Source organism: Rattus norvegicus, chromosome 4, assembly GCF_021556685.1.
Source record: "Rattus norvegicus strain SHRSP/BbbUtx chromosome 4, alternate assembly SHRSP_T2T, whole genome shotgun sequence".
Classification (NCBI taxonomy): Eukaryota; Metazoa; Chordata; class Mammalia; order Rodentia; family Muridae; genus Rattus; species Rattus norvegicus.
Genome location: NC_141537.1, coordinates 81822551 through 81830056, shown reverse-complemented (window position 1 = coordinate 81830056; position 7506 = coordinate 81822551). Strand labels below are relative to the sequence as shown.

At 45.5% G+C, this 7506-nt stretch overlaps 2 long non-coding RNA genes across 7 annotated transcripts; one reads left to right on the top strand and one right to left on the bottom strand.

Moving 5' to 3' along the window:
• Window positions 1–386: 386 nt before the first annotated feature.
• Window positions 387–2921, bottom strand: LOC120102274 (uncharacterized). 3 transcript variants are annotated; one of them, XR_015686563.1, is made up of 3 exons: window positions 2587–2921; window positions 2308–2387; window positions 387–570 (listed from the first exon to the last, which is right to left on the bottom strand). It is a non-coding gene; the product is annotated as an uncharacterized LOC120102274 (long non-coding RNA). The 3 variants fall into 3 exon arrangements; XR_015686562.1 differs by lacking the exons at window positions 2308–2387; window positions 2587–2921 and adding exons at window positions 1238–1451; window positions 2045–2174; XR_015686564.1 differs by lacking the exon at window positions 387–570 and adding an exon at window positions 951–1451 and having other exon boundaries at window positions 2587–2882.
• LOC120102273 (uncharacterized) lies at window positions 2297–6493 on the top strand. Of its 4 annotated transcripts, none has more exons than XR_015686561.1 (3): window positions 2297–2395; window positions 4950–5280; window positions 5617–6493. It is a non-coding gene; the product is annotated as an uncharacterized LOC120102273 (long non-coding RNA). The 4 variants fall into 4 exon arrangements; XR_015686559.1 differs by having other exon boundaries at window positions 2315–2395; window positions 4950–5296; XR_015686560.1 differs by having other exon boundaries at window positions 2315–2395; window positions 2527–5296.
• The last annotated feature ends 1013 nt before the right edge of the window (window positions 6494–7506 follow it).

The following is a 7506-nucleotide window of genomic DNA, read 5'->3' as shown; positions in this document are numbered from 1 at the left end:
AGCCAATTATAGCTAAATTCTCTGTTCTATATGCACAATCAAAGGGCGTCTGGAATGCATTTTGCTATTTTCTGAATCCTATTATTGCAGATGTGTTTATTACGTTCAGAAGATGGCTTTCTGAAATTACCCTGGAATTGTACAACCCACCTGCCATTTACCAACAAAAGGCCCTAAGCCTTTCTTTGCGAGGGGAAAGTTCCTCCAGCCACAGCTAACGTTTCCGGTGCCATTTTCTCCAACTGTTTTGAGAAAGCCTCATTGCCCCGGCTTCTGAACATTTGCAAAAGCAACCAAGTTCTCCAGCTAGCTCTTACTTTTAAATTAATAACGCAGCGGGTCAAGAAGAGTCGCAGAGCAGCTTTTGACTCCCGCGGTGGATGGTGCTGGCTTTAATTATCTTTATTAACATTCTTCAAACTATGAATAAAAGAGATTACAAAACATGCCTCAAACCATAAGTATTTGATAGCCCCGAAGCAGCTCCTTGAGGTGAGCTGTCACAAGGATAAAAGCTTCAAGTTATGTCCTTCAGTTTCATTCGGGGCCATTTTAGGAGGTGAGCGGGTGCTGTAAGAAAGACACACGATATCTGTTTGGAAATGTAGCACCTCGTCATGAATTATTAAGGGAGGAAGGCAGGCACTTCTAAAACGAACGCCCTCCTTTCCCAATGCCGAAGCTCGGACACTTAAATCCTCCACCCCCACGCCCGAGCCTGAGTTTACTTTATCACCAGCGTTTGCCTCGCAGGGCCAGGAGATATTATTACCTTTTTATTTGCTATTTTTACAGAAACCAACAAAGTGCTTTGAAAATATATAAGCACTTAATTCAAGCCAAGCCTCTTCCATGAGCCTTTCATTCAAGCCCTTTTCTAATTTGTTTTCCTGTAGCCAGGAGCCTGGAGAAGACACAGTGATTTATGTTTTCATTTATTTACTTTATTTGGGCTTTTCATTTAAGAAAAGAATTTCTACACGACCCCCACCACCCTTCCTTCTGCATCATCTCACCCACTCTCTCTCCGAGCTGTCTCAGAGCCAGACTTCCCAGTCTCAGAGTAGTGCTTAGGGGACTTCGCCCACTGTCTGGGCTAGGGTTAGGCTCCTTCCACCACAGGAGTGGCAACACTTAGGCATCTTCTCTCCATCCATTAACAAAGGAAATTCTTGCAGGACTTGCAAGAACTGGGGGTCTAGCAGCCATGGTCTTGAATGCTGAGTCTATTCCCTACCTGGTGACTTTAAGGCAGCGTCTTCCTTCTACACATTCATTGGTCCTGTCTTTCTGTCAACTAACTTAGCAATTAACTGTTGCGTGCCAGCCTCTGTGCAGGTAGCAGGTAGTATAGACAATCGCCTGGCTTGCGCTGAACCAGCCAGGTAGAGAGACAGACAAGTGGTAGCCACAGTAACAGGGGACGCCAGGAGAACTTTCTTCAGATGAGTCTGTAAGTGATGGTGTAAAATTGGGAAGTTGGAGCTGAGTGTAGAGCCACAGGCCAGTGACCTCAGCACTTGGGAAGCCGGAACAGGAAGATTAATGGTTTAAGACCTGCCTCGGTTGCATAGTGAGTTGGAGGTCAGCCTGGGCTACATAGAACCCTGTCTAAGATAGATAGGTGATAGATAGATAGATAGATAGATAGATAGATAGATAGATAGATAGATAGATAATGGATGGATAGATAAATAGGTAGATAGACATGGATGAATAGATAGGTAGAGAGAGAGAGAGAGAGAGAGAGAGAGAGAGAGAGAGAGAGAGAGAGAGAAAGAATAGGGATTCTTATGATTTGAATATAAAATTCTCCCCACAGGCTCATACATTTGCACACTTGGTACCCATCCGGTGACACTACTTAGGAAACCATGGAGCCTTTGGGAGGTGGGCCTAGCTGAACGAAGTGCATCACAGGAGAGGTAGGCCTTATGGTTTGTAGCCTGTCCCACTCTCTGTCCAGTGTCTGTTTCCTGGTCCACCCTAGTGTGAGCAAGCTCTAAGTGCCGGAGCCACAAAGAACCCTGCTGCCTTGCCTTACCAGCCACCATTCCCCAAACATGAGCCAGAAGAAACCTTTCCTCCCTCAGGTTGCGTTAGCTGGGTTTGTAAGCACATTGGTGAGAGAAGTAACTAAGTATGGGGCCCTATGATGTCTGTTTCAGGGGTGAGGGGGCTCTGTATGACTAAAGGAGTTAATGCATAATGAGGTCTTTGCATTGCTGATGGCATAAAGACCTGCTTAAGAAACAATCGGGAAAGCAAATACTGGCATAGTTGCTAAGTTCCATCCGGAATCCTTACAAGAATCAGTATCAGCCGGCCATAGCCTTTCACCATCAAGATGATGCACGCTCTGTCCTGTGGCTCTCACATCTTTGTTCCTATGGAGGTAACAAAAAAAAAAAATACTGTCTTTTGCTGAACATAAAGTAAATACAAAAACAGATAAGCTAAATTGATAGGCTCTCTTCTGCCTAAAAAATTCACTAACAATCAATTGAATCTTTATCAAAAAACTAGGAAAACTAGAGCAGAAATGAAAGAAAGAGCTCAGCTGGACTCAGTCTCCAGAGGACTCACCTTCCCAGCCAAGGCCCAGATTTCTTCAGCGGAAGTATGCTGTCCTCGGAACAAAAATAACAACATTTAAATGTTAACACTCAAGAACTGTTTTAAATAGATTTGCACCTTGGGCAATCTATTTGACGTGGAAATATTAAAAGTATTTCCTTCAGCAGAAACTGGTTCCAGGTACAACCCAATGAACCTGCCCTACTGAGACTAAGTGTTACTGCAGAGAAGGGCAGAGCCTAGGCCCAACACAGTATGGCTCCCCAACATGGCTTCCGAAAGCAAAGAAGACCATAGGCTGATGTGAACAGCACTTAAATGCTCACACAAGCTCTAAAACGCCTGAGGTTAACCATATCTTTTAGTTGAACTTTATCGAATAGTTCAGTGAGCTGTTTTGGTGACCTTCAGATAGGGCCCAAGTCAAGGGCAGACTACCCTGCACAAACACTGACAGGATGGCAGGCCCTGAGTGCAGCCTGGGAACTCAGATGAGGGGAAGAACATTTTGACAAGGCCAAGTAGCTAAACAGCAAGGGAAGACCCATTTAGGAGGGAAACTGACGGACTTGCCTAGATGTGGTATGATTTAGGGACTATTACGAAAAAGTGGCTTCCCAGCTTCAGTTCCTACTTAGCAGTTGTTCACTAAAGTCAATTTCAAGGTAACGTCTCTTACGTGTGTGCACTCGCAGAGCGCTGTCACTAAAGGGCCGCTGTGTGGTGTGATTGTGGTTGGAAGTTTGAAAAGACACTAGTGGCTGTGGGCAGAGAAGAAAGAGTTGCCTTAGGGTCCAAGAGAGATCCAGAGGTCAGAAGTCAACAAGAACAAAGGATAGAAGGACACCCCACAAGAACTGGAGCTGCAGAAAGTCCCAGAAGTCCCGGGCGTGGTAGTGACATTCATCCAGCTCATGGATGGAGAGTGGAATCAATCCCACCCCTCCTGAGCTGAGTCTGTAAGCAGCTGTTCCAAACCCGCCCCCACCTTACATGCTGGAGTAGCTGACAAGTCAAATACACACACACACACACACACACACACACACACACACACGTGCACGCGAGCCAGGGTTAGGGACTCAGTAATACCCTAAGTGCATTCTGATAGAGGTCTCTTTAAGCAGGAGAACCCCGTTGTCAATGAATAGTTGCCCATCTAATGACTGATTGGCGCACAGAGTCTCTAATGACTACTGTTCATTAGAGATGACTGGAACAGCAGGACTCTTGGGAACTCTTTTGAATTCCTCTTAGAGGCTTTATGAGAGCCCCTGCTCACAAGCTAACACCACTGCCCAGCTTACTGAACCCACAGACTTGACACCACCCCGAGAACCCAGCAGACACATGATAAAACTTGGAAGCATAAAGGCAAATATGGAACCCACATGACAGAGCCGTGCTGCACTGCCAAAACCATATGAGAATCTCCAGAGAGGCATGCTGGGAATCAAATGAGCTCCCGAGAGGTGACTACCTCTGCCAGGAATGGAGTCGTCATCGTGGTAGTGCAGAAAATGAGTAAATTCACCATTCATTCATCATTTAATAAATTAATGTTTATTAAATACCGATTATCCATACGGCAGCAGAGGATAAATGTTTTATATACATCACACCAATATGTACAGTTGCCATGGTTGTACGGGAAAACTGACACTTTGGCAAGTCAAGAGGCCACGTGGAGCTATATGACACATCAAATACCGTGCCACCAGCGACGATCAGACGTGGCAGCCAACTCCAGGGCTCTTCTTAAAATTACTTTTTTCTTTTTATATTATTCTCAAGAGTCTCAACTCAAGCACTTGATATTTTGAAAACTCTCCACCTCTACAGACATAAGGGAAGGCTGCTGCCGTTGCTATCCATTTAGAAGGAGATTGCCAATTCTCACTCTTATGGAGAACATAATTAAGACGTTCAGGGAAGTCTCAAGTGGTTATGGCAAAGTATTCTCCCCCAGCTCTTCCTTCTGACAGAGGTAGGCCATGCCTGGACTGTTAGAAAGACAGGGCGCTCAGTGTTTGGGCAGGTTTCCTTGTCAGCCACAGCCCCTGCCCACAGTGAAGCTGATCTCACACAGAACCAGGCACAAAGAACAGTCAAATTCCATGGAAGGTAGGCGCAGGGTGCAGGGACGTCTCATTAAAATACGGAAAGACCAATAACTCTTTGCAGGACAGCAAGCCACACCTTAGAGTTAACAGACCTGATTTAACTTAAAATAACCATGAAAAGAGCGATGGGGGTACAGCATCGAGAGAAGAGAGGAGAGAGAGAGAGAGAGAGAGAGAGAGAGAGAGAGAGAGAGAGACCCACAAAGTTAATGAAGATCTCCATCCCCCACCTCCACTCCATGCCTGCAGGCCTCTCTTGAGCACTTAACACATCAGGCGGGAACCGGCTAAGCAGAGACTCACTGGTGAAGATTTTTGATGGAAGATTATCAAGGTGTGGAAGTTGCAAATGGCTTTCAAGGTCTCTCTCCATCTGCTCTGACCTTAGGAGAATGACCCTGAGACCACCTGTGTCCCCAGACATGGAGAATGGGAAGAGGGTCTTGCCTTCATAGTGTGCAGTCAAAGCACTCCACCGTGCAGCAACAGAGTATCTCATCTCAGCTGAGATGGAGAGGCAACCATTCGTCTCTCCTCCGAAAGCTACCACCGATGTTGGTTGACCTCCATTACTGAACTGGTACAGATTAGCTGAAGTAATACTTTAACTGCTTTTTTTTAAATACCCAACTATATGTTCTGCTATAAGGAATAGCAAATGTTTAATCATAAATATTTTAATGGCTTCAGGGATTCATAGTATTCAATGACCGTGTTAAATGATAATAATCACATCTGGTTTATTACTATAGTAATTCAGCAGATTCTCCTCAGCAGTTATTTTTTATTATATGTGCTGTGCTACTGTCATGGTCATTTATAGCAGTAATATTTTAAAGTGGCTCATTTGTTTGTTTAAGGACAGTTTCACAATATATTTCTGTATTAATATACATTTTGCACGATTATTTCCAAGCTGCCACTGGAAAATTGATCCCAGCCTGTTACGATTGGAGAGGCCGGTGACACACAAAATGTCCAGAGCTGGAGATGGAGTCGGGGGACGACATGGGACCGTCCGAGTGCCCACTGGGGTCATAATTGCTGCTGCTAAGTGGCATTCAGAAATGAAGAGGTGGCTTAAGAATTAAGAGGTAGTAAGTGCAAAGAGAAGGCCACAGATTTGAGGTGGGGGGAGATCTCAGAGGCAGCGATGTCTGGGAGGAGCCATGAGATGCATCGTCTGCAAGACCAAGGTCAAGACTTGACAGCCTCAGTGATGTATCAATAACGTGGTGCCAGGGAGAAAGTGACAAGTGAAGCAAGGTCAAGTCAAGGTCGCCTGCAAGGTCACTCGCTTATGTCTCTGCCTCCAATGCTGACATCCACTTCAAATCCAGCCTTAATGAGAAACAATGGCCGCCATGTGAGCCCCCAGTGGACCTTTGAGGCGGTCCACTTGGATGGTCCCTGCAGTGCGTATCATGGGCATCATGGTCAATGCCTGCTACACCTCTTCCCTTCTTGGTGCACCAATTCATCCATTGCTCCTTAGGAGGCAAGGCAAGCAAGGGGACCTTCCTAACCTGAGGGAGGCAGTTTCCGTTGGCAGTCTGATAAATCAGGCTGTAGAAAGCCAGGAAAAAAAAAAACTGCCCAACTCCAGCCTTGCTTCCTCTAGCCTGGTTTCTGATTGGTCAGAAGACAGAGGGCAAATGGCTTTTACAGCTGTGACTGATGTCTGACTATAAAATGGTCTGTAACCAGAAATGCCAACTGACATGCTTGCTGATTTAACGGACACCCAGGGTTATGTTTGTTGAGTCGCTTAAGTAAACATGTGCTGGGTTTGAGGGCGCTAGCCGAGTGATCATTTCTCCTGGTCTTCCTTCCCATTTTATTTTACTTCGTCATAAAATTGAGGATAGTAAAGCCACGCTTCCCCTTTCTAATAATAATGAAGATTTACTCCTAGCAGAAGTAGGTCCTCTCATTTCTTCTGGTTTCTGCCTCCAAGGTAACTGTGACAGGTACAGAAGCCGTTAACATAGGCAAGGTTAGAAGTCACAGTCTTTGGACAGCTGACTCCTGGGGCTTTGGAGAGATTCTCACAAGTTTGTTTTTGCATTCAGAGAACTAGGGGTCACTGCCAGATCAATGGAAAGGGAAGAAGTCTGTTTAACTACAAATCAACAAAAGCGTCAGGGACAAAGATATTGGCCTTCCCAACATGGACGTCAGACTAGGACATGGCCATCAGACTAGGCATGGCCATTGGACTAGGCATGGCCATCAGACTAGGCATGGCCATCGGACTAGGCATGGCCATTGGACTAGGCATGGCCTTTGATATCATTGGCTTCTGCAGCCTGGGGTTTCTCTGACTCTCTGGTTATTATGACTGTGAGCAGGTCAGGTTTGGTGGAGAACTTGGCTTTTGTACTGCTGTAGAATGATTTCTCAGAGGCCTATACATCTTACTGCATTTGAAAATTGTCCCAAGCAAATGGTTCAGAAGTGTGAAAGTCATCACGCAGCGGTTCCTGGCTCTTTCTGTGGGAATGGTCCATTAGATCCATTTGATTTGGTATTTCATGTTGAGTTAGGAATAGGACACTGGTTCCCAGTCTTCACCCACTCAATGTCGACCTCCTCAGCGCTCTCTGGGCTTCAGCAGACAGCACCTACCTCAGGCATGCTGGAGCCCAAGACAAAACCTACCAGCTGCTTCTGTTCTACAGCCTCCGACTTCTAACGTCCCAAGGGGGACTATCTCCAGAACTTTCCATTTTTCTGTTACTTGAAGCATTTTCATTACTTAAAAAAAAGTAGACAATAGAGTTTTAAAAAGAGAGAGAGAACATGA